Source organism: Triticum urartu, chromosome 6A (assembly GCF_056163025.1).
Source record: "Triticum urartu cultivar PI428250 chromosome 6A, HENAU_Tu73, whole genome shotgun sequence".
NCBI classification, from domain to species: domain Eukaryota; kingdom Viridiplantae; phylum Streptophyta; class Magnoliopsida; order Poales; family Poaceae; genus Triticum; species Triticum urartu.
In genome coordinates this window covers 299,150,702-299,170,105 of record NC_141878.1, presented here as the reverse complement: position 1 = coordinate 299,170,105, position 19,404 = coordinate 299,150,702, and the positions used below count along the sequence as shown (strand labels likewise).

The 19,404-nt window shown below is 46.6% G+C and overlaps 2 pseudogenes; both read left to right on the top strand.

The window, feature by feature from the left end:
- Window positions 1-448: 448 nt before the first annotated feature.
- On the top strand, window positions 449-2,128 carry LOC147965071 (uncharacterized; annotated as a pseudogene).
- Window positions 2,129-2,268: 140 nt separating this feature from the next.
- Window positions 2,269-2,837, top strand: LOC147965070 (uncharacterized; annotated as a pseudogene).
- The last annotated feature ends 16,567 nt before the right edge of the window (window positions 2,838-19,404 follow it).

Below are 19,404 nucleotides of genomic sequence, written 5' to 3'. Positions count from 1 at the left end.
GCGGCAGAGTTTCATCCGAGGAGATAGCTTATGATTATTTTTTCTCATCGAAAGACTCCATATAGCAGAAGATGGCCATCGGAGGGCCACCAGGGGGCCCACGAGGTAGGGAGCGTGCCCAGGGGAGTAGGGCGCGCCCCCCACCCTCGTGGGCAGGGTGTGACCCCCCTGGTGAACTTCTTGCGCTCGGTATTTTTTATATATTGTGAAAACGTCTTCCGTGAAGTTTCAGGACTTTTGGAGTTGTGCAGAATAGGTCTCTAATATTTGCTTCTTTTCCAGCCCAGAATCCTAGCTACCGCCATTCTCCGTCTTTATGTAAACCATGTAAAATAAGAGAGAATAGGCATAAGTATTGTGACATAATGTGTAATAACAGCCCATAATGCAATAAATATCGATATAAAAGCATGATGCAAAATGGACGTATCAGCCGCCCATCGCAAGGATGACCTGCGGCGCGAGCTCCGGGACCGGGATAGCCGTCGCTCGCAGGGCTTCGACGACCGCCGTGACCACCGCCGCTCCCCGAGCCACTCCGATGGGCGTACTCGGTCCCGCTCCCCTCCGCCGGTGGCGGCCGATTGGCGCTCCTCGCACCGGCACTCTCCTTACCCGCCCCGGCGCTGGGAGCGCAGCCCGTCCCCTCCCCGCCCGGCCCGCCCTCTCTCCCTGCGTGCGCCTCCCCAACCCGCTGCTGCCCCGGCTAGGAAGTACATCCCGCCGCATGCTGCGAACCCCTCTGCCCCCTACCGCCGGTGGTGCTGGGGGTGGCCAGGCTCGTGGTCGCCCGGGTGCGGCCAAAAAGAAGAAGCGGCGCGGGCAGGCTCGGGCCAACCAACAGGCAGCCCCTGTGTCGGCCTCCGGCCGCTCGGCTGCACCTGGCCTTGTTTCTGGCTGCCCAAGTCCGTCGTGCTTCAACTGCGGCATTGCGGGTCATTCTCAGGTCAACTGTATCAACCCCCCATGCTGCTACATCTGCAAGGATCCCTCCCACCCTGCGCTGTTGTTCCCGGATAGGCCTATCGACGAGGAGTTGATGATGTACGGCCATGGGATTGAGGGGCTGGGGTTCTTCCACATCGAGCTCCCGGACGTCCCCTCCCCCTCCCCCGCCCTCCAGGCGCTCATCACGGTGATTGATGGTGTCGCCTCCCCCGAGATGATTGAGGCTGAGCTCAACCACCTCTATCGTCGTGAATGGGACTGGCAGGCCACCCTCACCACCGGTGGTGCTTTCTTGGTGGTCTTCCCCGACGCTCTCAGCCACGGCTACACCACGCGCAGTGATCAGATCATTCTCGCCCTCAACAAGTTGGTCGTCGACATCTCCAAGCCGATCCTCGACCCCAAAGCCGTTGCGGTCCTTGACACTGCTTGGATCCTGGTGTCGGGCTTCCTGACATCGCCCGGTCCGAGTGGGTGATCCGCAATATGTCTCGGATCCTTGGCAAGGTGGTGGTGGTCGACGAGTTGTCCCTTCGTAAGGACGAGGAGGTGCGCGTGAAAGTCAAGTGCCTCGACTCCTCTAAGTTGCGCGCCACCCTTCGAGTCTTCTTCAATGACCAGGGATTTGATCTCCGCATTGCTCCCGAGCCGCCCAACCATGTGGGTCGGCTCCGCTTCTTCGACAACGCCCCCCTGGCACTCCTCCTGGGTCCCAGGATGACTACCGCGGTCGTCATCACCCTCGGTCGCACCACTCCGGCGAGGAGGAGGCGTCTGAGGACAGCCCTTCCCACTCTCCTTCGCCACCTCGCCCGGCCCTGTCCTCGAGCCGTGGGGGCGGCAAGCTGGGCTCGCTACGCTTCCTCCATCTCCGGCTGCAGCCGCCTCCGAGGGGAGTGATGCCTCCAACATCAGCCTCATCGTCGCCCCGGCCTCCTCGCCCCGCTCCCCCGACGCGCTTCCTGCGGTGACGATCCTGGACTTGCAGCGGACCGCCCCCGTCCTGGCCACCCCTACGGCTGGGACCCCCGTCGCGACGTGCGCCTCCTCGGCCACCATCTCGCCTACGCGCCAGGTCGCCGCGCCACTCCTCCCCAGCTCGCCCCCCCCGGCGATGGTCCCAGAGGACCCCCCACCACCCCCGGCAGCCGCCCCTCCCAGTCGTCTCTGCTGGCGGTAACTGGGGTTCCCCCCGACCCTGATCCCGCGTCGCTAGCTCCTGCTTCATCCCCCCGGTGCCTCGACTGCTGCCATCTGTCACTCATCCTCACGGCTACGGCGGACCCCGACGGGGAGGGCGAGACTCGGGTGACCACCCCCATGGCTTCCCAGCCCCCTCCCCCACGGTCTGCGGCCTACTCCCGCCGCGGTCAGTCCTCCTCCACCCCGGTGATGGCCTCGAGATGGAGTGTCAGGCTTGAGGCCGCCCGGCCGGATGGTAGCCCTGCTCTGCCCATTCTCGAGCGGGCGGAGCTTCGGGCCGCTACCCAGAACCTGGAGCCAGGTACGCCAGCCCTCCCCCCTTCAGCTTCTACTTGCTCATTTTCTACGCTTGAAGCAGTCCCTCTAGGTCACCTTGCGAAGGTTGCGTCAGATTCCGCGATTGTTTTCAAGGGGGAATCCGCTCCTCCCTTAGTGCAGATTGCGGCCATCCAGGCTCGCGAGATCCTTGATGGGAAGTTGGCGGAGGCCCGCAGGCCCTCCTCGCTCCCTCCATCCCCTTGGCCCCTTCTCCGGTGGCTACGCCGTCACAGCCCCGTAGGGCTGCTGGCCGCCCCCCAGTGGTCGCGGCCGAGCCTCGTGGCCGCACTCGCTCTCGCACTACCGCTCTCCGCGCCCAAAGCGCCTCCCGCGTCCTGGGGTCAAGCAGCCCCCCAATGGCTCCCTAATGCGTGCCATATTCTGGAACATCCGCGGGTTCGGCCATGACGATCGGCGCCGCCAACTCATCAAGTACTTGCGCGATGAGCATATTGACATAGTGGCGATCCAGGAAACCATGCGCTCCGACTTCTCCTTGCCGGAGCTTGACAGGCCGAGCACCCACCTCTTCGCGTGGCACTGTCTCCCTTCTAGTGGGAACGCCGGCCATTCGGGTGGCATCCTTCTACGTGCCAAGGATGCCACCTTTGAGGTGGGGAGTATGGACCGGGGCCAGTTCTTTGTTAGTATGGAGCTCTATGAACGGGCCCTGAATTTCAAATGGGAGGCTATCATCGTCTATGGCCCGGCTGACCACCGTAGATCCGCGTCCTTCCTCGAGGAGCTTAACCAGAAGGTCTCTGCGGCCTCCCTACCAGTGGTTGTCGGAGGCGATTTTAACCTCCTCCAATTCACGGAAGACAAGAGCAATGACCACGTCAACTTTGCATGTATGTAGATGTTTAATGACTGCATTGCCGATCTTGGCCTTCACGAAATAGATAGGATCGGTGCAAGGTTCACCTGGACCAATCGGCAAGCCTCCCCGACACAGTCCGTCCTGGACCGGGTCCTAGTCTCCCCGGAATGGGACCTCCGCTGCCCTCTGGCCTCTCTTTGGGCTATCACTTAGATTGGCTCCGACCACGTCCCTCTTCTCTTGTCCTCCTCCGACGAGCGTCCTCCGATCCCTCCCCGATTTCGGTTTGAGACATTCTGGTTGTCCCAAACTGGATTCGTGGAGGCTGTTGGGGCTCGCTGGGTGGAGACTAGGTCTCTTCCTCACCTCCGCCCCCCTCGGCTATTGACTCTTGGCATCTCTGTGCCAAACGCGGCCGACAGTTCATGAAGGGGTGGGGTGCCAACTGATACGTCCATTTTGCATCATGCTTTTATATCAATATTTATTGCATTATGGGCTGTTATTACACATTATGTCACAATACTTATGCCTATTCTCTCTTATTTTACAAGGTTTACATAAAGAGGGAGAATGGCGGGAGCTGGGATTCTGTGCTGGAAAAGGAGCAAATATTAGAGACCTATTCTACACAGCTCCAAAAGTCCTGAAACTTCATGGAAGATGTTTTCCAAATATATAAAAAATACTGAGAGCAAGAACTTCACCAGGGGGCCACACCCTGCCCACGAGGGTGGGGGCGCGCCCTACCCCCCTGGGCGCGCCCCCTACCTCGTGGGCCCCCTGGTGGCCCTCCGGTGGCCATCTTCTGCTATATGGAGTCTTTCGATGGGAAAAAATCGCAAGCCATCTTCTCGGATGAAACTCCGCCGCCACGAGGCGGAACCTTGGCGGAACCAATCTAGGGCTCTGGCGGAGCTGTTCTGCTGGGGAAACTTCCCTCCCGGAGGGGGAAATCATCGCCATCATCATCACCAACGCTCCTCTCATCGGGAGAGGGCAATCTCCATCAACATCTTCATCAGCACCATCTCATCTCAAAACCCTAGTTCATCTCTTGTATCCAATTCTTGTCTCTAAGTCCGGGATAGGTGCTGGTAGGTTGCTAGTAGTGTTAATTACTTCTTGTAGTTGATGCTAGTTGGTTTAATTAGTGGAAGATCATATGTTCAGATCCTATATGCATATTAATACCCCTCTGATTATGAACATGTTTATGCTTTGTGAGTAGTTACTTTTGTTCCTGAGGACATGGGAGAAGTCTTGCTATTAGTAGTCATGTGAATTTGGTATTCGTTCGATATTTTGATGAGATGTATGTTGTCTCTCCTCTAGTGGTGTTATGTGAACGTCGACTACATGACACTTCACCATTGTTTGGGCCTAGAGGAAGGCATTGGGGAGTAATAAGTAGATGATGGGTTGCTAGAGTGACAGAAGCTTAAACCCTAGTTTATGTGTTGATTCGTAAAGGGCTGATTTGGATCCATATGTTTCATGCTATGGTTAGGTTTACTTTAATACTTTTGTTGTAGTTAGAGATGCTTGCAATATAGGTTAATCATAAGTGGGATGCTTGTCCAAGTAAGGGCAGCACCCAAGCACCGGTCCACACACATACCAAATTATCAAAGTACCGAACGTGAATCATATGAGCGTGATGAAAACTAGCTTGACGATATTCCCATGTTTCCTCGGGAGCACTTTTCTCTATATAAGAGTTTGTCTAGGCTTGTCCTTTGCTACAAAAAGGATTGGGCCACCTTGCTGCACTTTATTTACTTCTGTTACTTGTTGCTCGTTACAAATTATCCTATCACAAAACTATCTGTTACCACTTATTTCAGTACTTGCAGAGAATACCTTGCTGGAAACCTCTTATCATTTCCTTCTGCTCCTCATTGGGTTCGACACTCTTACTTATCGAAAGGACTACGATAGATCCCCTATACTTGTGGGTCATCAAGACTCTTTTCTGGCGCCGTTGCCAGGGACTGAAGCGCCTTTGGTAGGTGGAATTTGGTAAGGAAAAATTTATATAATGTGCTGAAATTTACTATCACTTGTTACTATGGAAAGTAATCCTCTGAGGGGCTTGTTCGGGGTATCCTCACCCCGACCAGTAGAGCAAAGAGTTGCTCCTCAACCTACTGAACCTACTGAAAATGAAAATGAAAATGAAAATGCTTGCTTTGAAGTTCCTGCGGGTATGATAGAAAAACTGCTAGCTAATCCTTTTTTAGGAGATGGAACAAAACATCCTGATGAACATCTGATATATGTGAATGAAGTTTGTGGATTATTTAAGCTTGCAGGTGTACCCGGAGATGTTGTTAAGAAGAAGGTCTTCCCTTTATCTTTGAGGGGATATGCATCGACATGGTATAGGCTATGTGATGATATGAGGTCTTGGAATTACAAACGATCGAAATTGGAATTTCATCAAAAGTTTTATCCTATGCACCTTGTTCATCGTGATCGCAATTATATACATAATTTTTGGCCTCGCGAAGGAGAAAGCATCACTCAAGCTTGGGGGAGGCTTAAATCAATGTTATATTCATGCCCCAATCATGAGCTCTCAAGAGAAATGATTATTCAAACGTTTTATGCTCGACTTTCTGGTAACAATCGTACCATGCTTGATACTTCTTGTGCTGGCTCTTTTATGATGAAGACTATTGAATGTAAATGGGATTTATTGGAAAGAATTAAACGCAACTCTGAAGATTGGGACCTCAACAATGGTAAGGAGTCAGGTATGACACCTAGTTTTGATTGTGTTAAATCTTTTATGGATACCGATATTTTTCGTAAATTTAGCACTAAATATGGACTTGACTCTCAGATAGTAGCTTCTTTCTGTGAATCTTTTGCTGCCTATGTTGATCTCCCCAAGGAGAAGTGGTTTAAATATCATCCTCCCATAGAAGTAAAAGTAGCTGCACCTATTAAAGTTGAAGAAAAGACTATCACTTATAATGATCCTATTGTTCCTACTTCTTATGTTGAGAAACCACCTTTCCCTGTTAGGATAAAGGATCATGCTAAAGCTTCAACTGTAGTTCATAAAAGCAATATTAAAACATATACACCTCCTGAGCAAGTTAAAGTTGAACCTACTATTGCTATTGTTAAAGATCTCCTGTCTGATAATATTGATGGGCATGTTATTTATTTCTGTGATGAAACTGCTAGAATTGCTAAACCCTGTGATAAAGATAAACCTAGACCTGTGGTAGGCATGCCTGTTATTTCTGTTAAAATAGGAGATCATTGTTGTCATGGCTTATGTGATATGGGTGCTAGTGCTAGTGCAATACCTTATTCCTTATACCAAGAAGTTATGCATGATATTGCACCTGCTGAGATGGAAGATATTGACGTCACAATTAAACTTGCCAATAGAGATACTATTTCACCAATGGGAATTGTTAGAGATGTTGAAGTATTGTGTGGGAAAACTAAATATCTTGCTGATTTTCTTGTTCTTGGTTCCCCACAAGATAGCTTTTGCCCCATTATATTTGGTAGACCCTTCTTAAACACTGTTAATGCTACCATAGATTGCAAAAGAGATGTTGTTACTGTCGGTTTAGATGATATGACTCATGAATTTAATTTCTCTAAATTTAGTAGACAACACCCTGAAGAAGAATTACCTAGTAAGGATGAAATTATTGATCTTGCTTCTATTGCCGTACCTCCTAGTGATCCTTTAGAACAATATTTGCTAGACCATGAAAATGATATGTTTATGAATGAAAGAAGGGAATTAGATGAAGTATTCTTTAAACAGGAACCTATTCTGAAAAACAATTTACATGTTGAAATCCTAGGGGATCCTCCTCAACCCAAGGGTGATCCTGTGTTTGAGCTTAAACCATTACCTAATACTCTTAAATATGCTTATCTTGATGAGAAAAATATATATCATGTTATTATTAGTGCTAACCTTTCAGAACATGAAGAAGAGATTTTATTGAAAACTCTGAAGAAGCACCGTGCTGCTATTGGGTATACTCTTGATGATCTTAAGGGCATTAGTCCCACTCTATGTCAACATAAAATTAATTTGGAAGAAGATGCTAAACCAGTTCGTGATCATCAACGCCGGCTGAATCCTAAAATGAAAGAAGTGCTAAGAAAGGAGATACTAAAGCTCCTTGAGGCATGTATAATTTATCCCGTTGCTGATAGTCGGTGCGTAAGCCCTGTCCATTGTGTCCCTAAGAAGGGAGGTATTACTTTTGTTCCTAATGATAAAGATGAATTGATTCCTCAAAGAATTATTACAGGTTATAGGATGGTAATTGATTTACACAAATTAAATAAGGCTACTAAAAAAGATCATTACCCCTTACCTTTTATCGATCAAATGCTAGAAAGATTGTCCAAACATACACATTTTTGCTTTCTAGATGGTTATTCTGGTTTCTCTCAAATACCTGTGTCAGCCAAAGATCAATCAAAGACTACTTTTACATGCCCTTTTGGTACTTCTGCTTATAGACGTATGCCTTTTGGTTTATGTAATGCACCTGCTACCTTTCAAAGATGCATGATGGCTATATTCTCTGACTTTTGTGAAAAGATTTGTGAGGTTTTCATGGATGACTTTTCTGTCTATGGATCTTCTTTTGATGATTGCTCGAGCAACCTTGATCGAGTTTTGCATAGATGTGAAGAAACTAATCTTGTCTTGAATTGGGAAAAATGCCACTTCATGGTTAATGAAGGTATTGTCTTGGGGCATAAAGTTTCTGAAAGAGGTATTGAAGTTGATAAAGCCAAGGTTGATGCTATTGAAAAGATGCCATGTCCCAAGGACATCAAAGGTATAAGAAGTTTCCTTGGTCATGCCGGATTTTATAGGAGGTTCATTAAGGACTTCGCAAAAATCTCTCGGCCTCTGACTAATTTATTACAAAAAGATATACCATTTGTCTTTGATGATGATTGTGTAGAAGCATTTGAAATACTTAAGAAAGCATTGATTTCTGCACCTATTGTTCTACCACCTGATTGGAATTTACCCTTTGAAATTATGTGTGATGCTAGTGATTATGCTGTAGGTGTTGTTCTAGGACAAAGAGTTGATAAGAAACTAAATGTTATTCAATATGCTAGTAAAACCCTTGACAATGCTCAAAGAAATTATGCTACCACTAAAAAAGAATTCTTAGCAGTTGTATTTGCTTGTGATAAGTTCAGACCTTATATTGTTGATTCTAAAGTAATTATTCACACTGATCATGCTGTTATTAAATATCTTATGGAAAAGAGAGATGCTAAACCTAGACTTATTAGATGGGTTCTCTTGCTACAAAAATTTTATTTGCATATTGTTGATAGAAAAGGAGCTGAGAACCCCGTTGCAGACAACTTGTCTAGGTTAGAAAATGTGCTTGATGACCCACTACCTATTGATGATAGCTTTCCTGATGAGCAATTAAATGTCATAAATGCTTCTCATACTGCTCCATGGTATGCTGATTATGCTAATTACATTGTTGCTAAGTTTATACCACCTAGTTTCACATACCAGCAAAAGAAAAAGTTCTTCTATGATTTGAGGCATTACTTTTGGGATGACCCACATCTTTATAAAGAAGTAGTAGATGGTGTTATTAGACGTTGTGTACCTGAGCATGAATAGGAACAGATCCTACGCAAGTGTCACTCCGAAGCTTATGGAGGACACCATGTTGGAGATAGAACTGCACATAAGGTACTGCAATCTGGTTTTTATTGGCCTACTCTCTTCAAGGATGCCCGTAAGTTTGTCTTATCTTGTGATGAATGTCAAAGAATTGGTAATATTAGTAAACGCAAGAAATGCCTATGAACTATTCACTTGTTATTGAACCATTTGATGTTTGGGGCTTTGACTATATGGGACCTTTTCCTTCCTCTAATGGTTATACACATATTTTAGTTGCTGTTGATTATGTTACTAAGTGGGTAGAAGCTATTCCAACTAGTAGTGCTGATCATAACACTTCTATTAAAATGCTTAAAGAAGTTATTTTTCCAAGATTTGGAGTCCCTAGATATTTAATGACTGATGGTGGTTCACATTTTATTCATGGTGCTTTCTGTAAAATGCTTGCTAAATATGATGTTAATCATAGAATTGCATCTCCTTATCACCCTCAGTCTAGTGGTCAAGTAGAATTGAGTAATAGAGAACTAAAATTAATTTTGCAAAAGACTGTTAATAGGTCTAGAAAGAATTGGTCCAAGAAACTAGATGATGCATTATGGGCCTATAGAACTGCATATAAAAATCCTATGTGTATGTCTCCGTATAAAATGGTCAATGGAAGAGCATGTCACTTACCTCTTGAACTAGAAGACAAGGCTTATTGGGCTATTAAAGAACTTAATTATGATTTTAAACTTGCCGATGGGAAGAGGTTATTTCATATTAGCTCACTTGATGAATGGAGAACCCAAGCCTACGAAAATGCCAAGTTGTTTAAAGAAAAAGTTAAAAGATGGCATGACAAAAGGATACAAAAGTGTGAGTTTAATATAGGTGATTATGTATTGCTATACAACTCTAGTTTAAGACTTTTTGCAGGAAAACTTCTCTGTAAATGGGAAGGTCCTTACGTTATCAAGGAGGTCTACCGTTCCGGTGCCATAAAAATCAACAACTTCGAAGGCACAAATACGAAGGTGGTGAATGGTCAAAGAATCAAACATTATATCTCAGGTAATCCCATAAATGTTGAAACCAATATTATTGAAACCGTAACCCCGGAGGAATACATAAGGGACACTTTCCGGAATGTTTCAGACTTTGAAAAGGAATAGGTATGTGGTACGGTAAGTAAACCGACTCCAAAACAGTTTTTTAAGGCAATATTTCTCCGTTTTGGAATATTTAGAAAAATAGAAAAATAAGCAGCAGTCCGGGAAGGACACGAGGGCTCCACGAGTGTGGAGGGCGCGCCCTACCCTACTGGGCACGCCCCCCTACCTCGTGGGCACCTCGTGTGCTCTCCGGATTCCGTTTTCGTACACGACACGTATTTTGGTCGGTAAAAATTCATTATATAATCTCCCGAAGATTTTGACTCCCGTATCACGCAAAAATCCCCTGTTTTGGTTTCGAGCTTTTTTTCTTACAGATCCAGGTCGTCATGTCGTCTTCAAGCGCCCCCAAGGACCAGTTCTTCGAGAAGGTCATCAACCCCTATGTAACACCCTTGATGCGACTATATCTCCCACGTGTCGAGGCACGACTTAGAGGCATAATCGCATTGAAGGCATATGTCGCAAGTTAGGCAATCTTCACAACATCCCATGTAATATAAATAATAAAAGGGGAGATAACATAGTTGGCTTACACTCGCCACGTCAATCAAGTACATAAATAACATTACATCATCCAAACACTCATGGCCCGACTACGGCGCCAAAATAAAGAGATAACCCAACATGTGACACAGTCCCAATCACCCCCAACTGGGCACCACTACTGATCATCAGGGAAGGAAACATAGTAACGTTGAGAGTCCTCGTCGAACTCCCACTTGAGCTCAAGTGCGTCTCCTGGAGCGGAATCATCAGGCCCTGCATCTGGTGTAATAGTAATCTGTGAGCCACAGGGACTCAGCAATCTCGCACCCTCGCGATCAAGACTATTTAAGCTTATAGGTAAGGTAAGGTAGATATGAGTGGAGCTGCAGCAAGCGACTAGCAAGTATGGTGGCTAACTTATTCGCACAACAGACCGAGAAGAGGAGGCAAAGCGCGAGCGAGAAACTAGAGAGCAACCTGCGCAAACATTACTCCAACACCGTGTCCACTTCCCGGACTCCGCCGAGAAGAGGCCATCACGGTAACACACTCAGTTGATTCATTTTAAATAAGTTAAGGTTCAAGTTATCTACAACCAGAAATTAACAAATTCCCATCTGCCCATAACCGTGGGCACGGCTTTCGAAAGTTCAAATCCCTGCAGGGGAGCCCCAACTTAGCCCATGACAAGCTCTCACGGTCAACGAAGGAATAGACCTCCTCCCAAGACGTTCCAATCAGACTCGGTATCTCGGTAATTCAAGACACTTCGACAGGTTAAAACAAGACCAGCAACATCGCCCGAATGTGCCGACAAATCCCAAAAGGAGCTGCACATATCTCTTTCTCAAGGCACACTCAGATATACTAGCTACGAGTAAAACCAACCCTCAAGTTTCCCCGAGGTGGCCCCGCAGGCAGCTCAGTTCGGACCAACATTCAAAGGAGCACTGGCCCGGGGGGGGGGGGGTTTAAAAATAAGATGACCCTCGGGCTCCGGTAACCCAAGGGAAAAAGAGGCTAGGTGGCGAATGGTAAAACCAAGGTTGGGCATTGCTGGAAAAGCTTTAATCAAGGCGAACTATCAAGGGGTTCCCATTATAACCCAACCGCGTGAGGAACGCAAAATCCGGGAACATAACACCGATATGACGGAAACTAGGGCGGCAAGAGTGGAACAAAACACTAGGCGAGAGGCCGAGCCTTCCACCCTTTACCAAGTATATAGATGCATTAAGATAACATATCAATATAATGATATCCCAACAAGTAAATAAATGTTCCAACAAGGAACGGCCTTCAATCTTCACCTACAACTAGCAACGCTATAAGAGGGGCTGAGCAAAGCGGTAACATAGCCAATCAACGGTTTTCTAGGACAAGGTGGGTTAGAGGTTTGACATGGAAATTTGGGAGGCTTGAAAGCAACTGGTAGGCATCGTAGCATTGGCATAGCAAAAGAGCGAGCAAACTAGCATAGCAAAGATAGTACTGATTTCGGGGGTATGATCATCTTGCCTGCACAGTTGTCAAAGTTGACTGGATCCACGAAAGCAAACTCAACGGGCTCCTCGTTAGCAAAATCGTCTCCCGGATCTACCCAAACAAGACAAACAAGCAACAAGGATACAATCAACCACGTGCAAGGACCAAACAATATGATGCAATGATGATATGCTATGCGGGATGCGATGCGGGATGCAAAATGCAAGATATGACAGGAAATGCATGAACCTGGCCTCAACTTGGAAATCCAAGTGTGCCACTGGAAAGATGAGAGGAAATCGCTTGAAAACGATATAAAGAACAGCGGAATCGGAGTTACGGTTTGGAAATGGCAAGCGATTCAAAAATGGCACCGGTCTGCGATTTACAGCAAGTAGCCATCTAAATGCAATGAGATGAACAAGCTACAGCACCCAAACATGACAACAAAATACATGGAAGGGATGCATTCAAGATGCTTAACAAAAGTCTAGAACTGATCTACGACCAATTCCTCCATTAACAGGTTCAAACAAGCATGGAAAAATGCATATGGTAAACAGATCTCAGACTTAGTGAAATCAACACTTGTCTGGAATTTCAGATTAGGTAGCCCTCTTCGGAGCAACAAAACTACATGCTACATGACCTGAACATGGCAAAGTAAAGCATGGCCTAGATCTACTCAAAGAGCTTAACAAAAGTCCCTTAGTGACCTTGAGCCAAAAGGGATCAGAAAATACAATTGCAAGCATGTGAACATAGCAAAAACATAATCAGTTTTCAAACTTAGTGAAAACTGACACATGCTGAAACATAACTCAAGTAGGCATGTTTACGAGCTCGATGCACTCACTACAGAGCAAGTCATGACAAGACAAGCATACATCTATCAAGAAGGCACAAAATTCAAGCTATACATGGCAAGAACAATAGCATAGCATGCACGGATCAACTACAACATCATCGGCAAAATTGCAAACAAGTTGAAAATCTGCCCAGACTCACAAAGTAGCAAAAGTAGAGCTCGATTGACTCAAGCTAGGGTGCTCCATAATTGCAAACAAAGACATGTATGGATATAGCACTACAATATTAACATAACATCCTTACTGATCATCCTCCAAAGAGGCACGGATCACTAGGAAACAACATGAACATATGGCATCATGAGATAAACAGATCAAGGGCTTAGTGGAAATGCTAAGTCCCTGAAATCAGAATTAACAAGTGCACCACTTTGCAAGCTTGTGCTAGTCACCACACACATCACAAAAATACATGGGTTGCACCTCTGGAAAGATGACAAAACCCTTAACAAAACATATGTAGAGCATCAGGGCATATCATGCACACATTAATCATGGCAAAAATGACAAAAACCTAAATGGAGTAGCAGATCTGACAATTAACTCAAGTAGCCCTCTTCTAACAGCATTTCTGGCATCAAGATGAACTCAAATGAAAATGATGCAATAGAATGAAATGATGTACTCTCTGAGGTGAACATTTTGATATGCTATATGGATGAATCGGAGCTATGGATGCAAAGTTACGAGGCCGTGAACATGAGCACATGGATCTGGGATTTCGGGACGGGAAAAATTCAACCTCCGGATTAGGGTTTTTTTCAGATCTGGATCGGGCCCGGAACACTGTGGCGGCTCGGCTCTCGAGGAACGACGGCGCCGGAGTTGGAGGTCGCTGGCGAGGTGGAAGCCCCGATCCGGCGAGGGGGACGCCGGACCCGGTGCGGCAGGACGGCGCCGGCGCGGGGCGGCAGACGAGGTGGCCGGCGACGGGCTCGAGCGGTGAGGCGGCTGGGCCGGCGAGGAGCTTCGGGCGGCCGGCGGGCGGTGATGCGCGGCGGCTCCGGTCGCCGGGCGGAAGGAGGCGGCGGCGGCGGAGCGAACGAGGCAGCGGGGCCGGGCGCGGTGCGGCGGCGGCGGCTTCGGGACGCGGGGGCCCTCCCTGGGCCTCCCGGGCCGCGCGGTGGGAGGCGGCGGCGAGGACACGTGGTGGGCGGCGGTTGGTTGGGGCGTGGCGGCGGACGCGTCCGGCCTAACTCGGACACGTCCGGCAGCGAGGAGAGCGGTTTTTAGGGTTTCGGGGGGAGAAGGAGATCCGAATTTCGAGGGGGTTTAAATAGAGGTAGAGGGAGCTAGGAGAGTCCAAATGAGGTGCGGTTTTCGGCCACGCGATCGTGATCGAACGCTCTAGATGATGGAGCAGGTTTAGGTGGGTTTTGGGCCAAATTGGAGGGGTGTTGGGCTTCAACACACACGAGGCCTTTTCGGTCCCTCGGTTAACCGTTGGAGTATCAAACGAAGTCCAAATGATACGAAACTTGACAGGCGGTCTACCGGTAGTAAACCAAGGCCGCTTGGCAAGTCTCGGTCCAATCCGGAAATGTTTAATCCCCACACACGAAAGAAAGCTAGAATTGACCACCGGAGAAGAAATGAAGCGCCGGAATGCAAAACGGACAACGGGGAAAATGCTCGAATGCATGAGACGAACACGTATGCAAATGCAATGCACATGATGACATGATATGAGATGCATGACAACGACAACAACACATGGAGACAACAACCCGAACCCGAGAAAAATAAGTTAACTTAACGCCGGAAACGGCAAGAGTTGGAGTACAAATTGGGAAAGTTACATCCGGGGTGTTACACCCTACCTCGCAGAAGTGCTGCAACACCCTCAAACCATTGAGATGCATGAGGGGTTGTGGCACATCCGTGATGCTGAGGGACCAAGGAAGACCGGAAGCACGGAGGCAAGGCTCGATGCATTGGAGCAAGAAGTTTTGAAGTGTCAGGAGATGGTGGAGCGTGGACTCGATTCCAATCAGATTATGATCACGAAGTTCACCAACAACCACAAGCTAAACGTCAAGGACATTGGGGAGGCCATCTTCAAGCTTCATGAGAAGGACGAGAATCTCCAAGCCCAGATCTATGACCTGCAAAACCAAAACTGTGAGTATGAATATAGATTCAAGAGGATGAGTTTGGCTGCAGATTTGAAGTTTCAGGAGACTCGGTCATCATTCTATGATGGAGAGCCGATGCCTTGGAAGAAGGATGACAAGCCTACACCATCAATAAAATCACCACCGTCTCCACCAACAAAGAAGAATTGAGTTTCTAGTATGGGCACTTCACTTGGCAACCGCCAAGCTTGGGGGAGTGCCCCGGTGTCGTATCACCATCACTTTTATCTTTACCATTTTTCTTAGTTCGATCCTTTTGGTAATATCTTGATCTTGTAGAATAAAAGTTCTTAGTATGATTTAGTCGTGAGTTTTGCTTTATTATCCTTCTATGTAATCGAGTCTGTGAGCTATATAATAAAGATTAGTGTTGAGTCAAGGGCTTGATTATTTTGCCATGATCCTAAGTGAATAAAAGAAAAGAGAAAGCAATAAAAAGAAACAAAGAGATCGTGTGAGTCTTATGGAGAGTAATGAGCTCACATAGAAAGAGTATGATGAATAAAAGTTGTTGAGGGTTGACAAACACAATTTTGGTCATCGTTGCAATTAATAGGAAGTAATAAAGAAAGAGAGGTCTTCACATATAAATATACTACCTTGGACATGTTTTATGATTGTGAGCACTCATTAAAATATGACATGCTAAAGAGTTGACATTGGACAAGGAAGACAACGTAATGGGTTATGTTTTCTTACATCTGAGATAAATTATATTGTCTTGGATCCTCCAACATGTTGAGCTTGCCTTTCCCCCTCATGCTTTCCAAATTCATCGCGCCAAGTAGAGATGCTACTTGTGCTTCCAAATACCCTTAAGCCAGTTTTGCCATGAGATTCCACCACACTTACCTATGGATTGAGTAAGATCCTCCAAGTAAGCTGTCATCGATGCAAGCAATAAAAATTGCTCTCTAAATATGTATGACTTATTAGTGTGGGAGAAAATAAGCTTTATACGATCGTGTGATATGGAAGAAATAAAAGCGATAGACTGCATAATAAAGGTCGATATCACAAGTGGCAATATGAAGTGGCGTTCTTTCGCATTAAGATTTTGTGCATCCAACCATAAAAGCGCATGACAACCTCTGCTTCCCTCTACGAAGGGCCTATCTTTTACTTTTATCTCCTACTTTGCATAAGAGTCATGGTGATCTTCACCCTTCTTTTTTTACATTTTATCCTTTGGCAAGCACAGTATGTTGGAAAGATCCTAGTATATATGGCTAATTGGATGTGAGTTTTCATGAACTATTATTGTTGACATTACCCTTGAGGTAAAACTTTGGGAGGAAAAACTATAAGCCCTTATCTTTCTCTGTGTCCAATTAAAACTCCATACCCGTAAGTATTGCGTGAGTATCAGCAATTGTGAAAGACTATATGATAGTTGAGTATGTGGACTTGCTGAAAAGCTCTTATATGTTGACTCTTTCCTATGTTATGATAAATTGCAATTGCTCCAATGACTGAGATTATAGTTTGTTAGTTTTCAATGAAGTTTACGATTCATACTTGAAATTGTGATTGAATTATTACTCTAGCATAAGAAATCATATGACAAGAATTATATAAGTTGTTGTTCTAAGAATGATCATGATGTCCTCATGTCCGTATATTATTTTTATCGACACGTCTATCTCTAAACATGTGGACATATTTTTTGATTTCGGCTTTTCGCTTGAGGACAAGTGAGGTCTAAGCTTGGGGGAGTTGATACGTCCATTTTGCATCATGCTTTTATATCGATATTTATTGCATTATGGGCTGTTATTACACATTATGTCACAATACTTATGCCTATTCTCTCTTATTTTACAAGGTTTACATAAAGAGGGACAATGCCGGTAGCTGGGATTCTGGGCTGGTAAAAGAGAAAATATTGGAGACCTATTCTGCACAGCTCCAAAAGTACTGAAACTCCACGAAAGATGTTTTCCAAATATATAAAAAATACTGAGAGCAAGAATTTCACCAGGGGGGCCACACCCTGCCTAGGAGGGTGGGGGGCGCGCCCTACCCCCCTGGGTGCGCCCCCTACCTCGTGGCCCCCCTGGTGGCCCTCTGGTGGCCATCTTCTGCTATATGAAGTCTTTCGATGGGAAAAAATCACAAGCCATCTTCTCAGACGAAACTCCGTCGCCACGAGGCGGAACCAATCTAGGGCTCTGGCGGAGCTGTTCTGCTGGGGAAACTTCCCTCCCAGAGGGGCAAATCATCGCCATTGTCATCACCAACGCTCCTCTCATCGGGAGATGGCTATCTCCATCAACATCTTCATCAGCACCATCTCATCTCAAAACCCTAGTTCATCTCTTGTATCCAATTCTTGTCTCCAAGTCTGGGATTGGTGCTGGTAGGTTGCTAGTAGTGTTAATTACTCCTTTTAGTTGATGCTAGTTGGTTTAATTGGTGGAAGATCATATGTTCAGATCCTATATGCATATTAATACCCCTCTGATTATGAACATGTTTATGCTTTGTGAGTAGTTACTTTTGTTCCTGAGGACATGGGAGAAGTCTTGCTATTAGTAGTCATGTGAATTTGGTATTCGTTCGATATTTTGATGAGATGTATGTTGTCTCTCCTCTAGTGGTGTTATGTGAACGTCGACTACATCACACTTCACCATTGTTTGGGCCAAGAGGAAGGCATTGGGGAGTTATAAGTAGATGATGGGTTGCTAGAGTGATAGAATCTTAAACCCTAGTTTATGTGTTGCTTCGTAAGGGGCTGATTTGGATCCATATGTTTCATGCTATGGTTAGGTTTACCTTAATACTTTTGTTGTAGTTGCGGATGCTTGCAATAGAGGTTAATCATAAGTGGGATTCTTGTCCAACTAAGGGTAGTACCCAAGCACCGGTCCACCCACATACCAAATTATCAAAGTACCGAATGCGGATCATATGAGCGTGATGAAAACTAGCTTGACGATATTCCCATGTGTCCTCGGGAGTGCTTTTCTCTATATAAGAGTTTGTCCAGGCTTGTCCTTTGCTACAAAAAGGATTGGGCCACCTTTCTGCACTTTATTTACTTTCGTTACTTGTTGCTCATTACAATTTATCCTATCACAAAACTATCTATTACCACTTATTTCAGTACTTGCAGAGAATACCTTGCTGGAAACCGCTTATCATTTCCTTCTGCTCCTCGTTGGGTTCGACACTCTTACTTATCGAAAGGACTTCGATAGATCCCCTATACTTGTGGGTCATCACCAACATGGGTCACGACCTCCACGAGCGAAAAAAGGCCTTGTTGACCGCCATTCAGGCCCTTGACCTCCGTGCTGACACGGTTGGCCTCTCCCCTGATGAGTGGCTCTCTCGGTATAACCTGGAAGACCAACTCTCCATCATCTACACGGACGAGGAGGCTTACTAGCACTTGCGGGGTTCCCAGAAATGGGTCCTGAAGGGCGACGCGAACACTGCCTACTTTCAGGCCATAGTGAACGGCCGCCGTAGATGCAACACCATCCCCCTCCTATGGGACGGTCTGTCCCTTCTGCAGTCCCCGAGCGACATTAGGACCCATGTCGACGGGTTCTACCGATCCCTTTTCTCCGCCTCTCCTAGGAGCAGCCTTTCTCTGGCCTTCGATTGCTGGTCCGGCCACGAGCTTGTCTCCGCTGCGGAGAATGCCTCTCTCACGGCCCCATCCTATGAGGATGAGGTCTGGACGGCCATTAGAGGCATGAACCCCTCCTCGGCCCCGGGTCTGGACGGCCTTCTGGTTAAATTATTCCAGACCTTCTGGAATGTGATTAAGCCGGAAATCATGGCCATCTTTGACGAGTTCTATGTTGGGACCATCGACCTCGGTCGCCTCAACTTTGGGATCATCTCGCTCATTCCCAAAGTGCCGGGGGCCTCCGACATTCGCCAGTTCCGCCCAATCACGGTGATCAATGTGATCTTCCGGATTCTGGCAAAGGGGTACACCAATAGGGTGACCCTACTAGCGGACCTCATTACCCACCCCAACCAGTCAGCCTTCATGAAAGGGCGGTATATCCTGGATGGGGTATTAGTTCTCCATGAAGTCCTCCATGAGGTTCGGTCTAAACACCTGAAGGCGGTCTTCCTGAAAATCGACTTTGATAAGGCCTACGACACTGTTAGTTGGTCCTTCCTTCGGGAAGTTTTGCTCTGGAAGGGCTTCGATGATCGTTGGATCACCCGGGTGATGCAGATGGTGTCCTAAGGGCGCACTGCCATGAAAATCAATGGGGAGATTAGTCCTTACTTACCCACCTTCTGTGGGGTTAGACAAGGAGATCCTTTCTCTCCGTTCTTGTTCAAC